At 41.5% G+C, this 1,049-nt stretch overlaps 1 protein-coding gene across 2 annotated transcripts in view; it reads left to right on the top strand.

Annotated features, from left to right (window-relative positions):
* Positions 1–1,049, top strand: part of LOC107672940 (uncharacterized) — a 33,894-nt gene that overhangs the window by 4,235 nt on the left and 28,610 nt on the right. The gene's annotated exons all lie outside the window — the stretch shown is intronic.

Here is a 1,049-nt window from a genome sequence, read left to right as displayed (position 1 = left end):
AAAGGCACGTTGTGCAGAGGCCTCTTGTGGTTCCTGTGGTCTTGTCCCGGTGGCTGTCTAGGAGACAAGGTCTTCACTGGGGATCTGTCTCTGGGGCTCATAGTTGTCCTGATCTCCGCTGACATTCAGGACTGTAGAGGTCCTAGGTGCTGATCCACCATTTGGGCTGGATACGTACTGGATTCGGGTGACTGCAGTGACCATCAGATCTGGATACAGACTGGATCTGGTGGCTACGGTGATCTCAGAATAAGAAAGAAACAGACTAATATTAGCGTAGATGTCATTCTTCTAACAATGTAGCAAGTCCATCGGGTGTTATGGGAAGTGTTCTCGGTTCCGGTTGTCCACACGCACCCACACACACACACACACACACACAGTCACACACCCACACATCTCATTATTCTTTCCCTGTGCCACTGGTTCCTCCTTCTTCAGCCTTTAACTGATTCCAAGCAGAAAATCAAAATGCCTCTTTTGGCGCTCTGTTCCTCACTGAATATCTGATCTGTGTGTGTGTCAGAGCTTCATTGAATCAAACATAATCACTTGCTCGGCATGTCTTGATCGCAGGGCTCTTTCAAAAAGAACTTTATATCACAAAGTTCACAGAGTCAGAGATGTTTCTGACTTTGGTGGAAACTGGCTACATGTCTAACCTTTAAAGGCTAAATTTTTAAAATAATGGATTACTATTTTTTATAAGTCTAGGGCTGTGTGTGTCTATGGGCTTTTCTGGTCAATTTGATCCAAAGAAAAAATTATTTTTCATGCTTTAAAAATAAATATAACAAAATCTAGTGAGGTCTATTCCCAAATAAGTCTTATTATCGTAACATAAATTTGTTTCTGAAGCAGATGTATATTGTTGAAGGATATATACTAGTGCAAACCAAGACAAAAATACTTAAAGGGATTTTTTTTTTATTTTTTTTTTTATTCACACTGTAAAGCACGCTCGCACACACTCACACTGGCTGCTTATATCTGACCAATCCCTTGGTATTGGCTAGACTCAAGGACACACTCTGCCTTATATAGGCAGG

This window comes from Sinocyclocheilus anshuiensis, unplaced genomic scaffold (assembly GCF_001515605.1).
Source record: "Sinocyclocheilus anshuiensis isolate Anshui unplaced genomic scaffold, SAMN03320099.WGS_v1.1 scaffold681, whole genome shotgun sequence".
Classification (NCBI taxonomy): domain Eukaryota; kingdom Metazoa; phylum Chordata; class Actinopteri; order Cypriniformes; family Cyprinidae; genus Sinocyclocheilus; species Sinocyclocheilus anshuiensis.
Note: the sequence above shows the minus strand (reverse complement) of the source record. Positions and strands in the feature narration are given on the sequence as shown.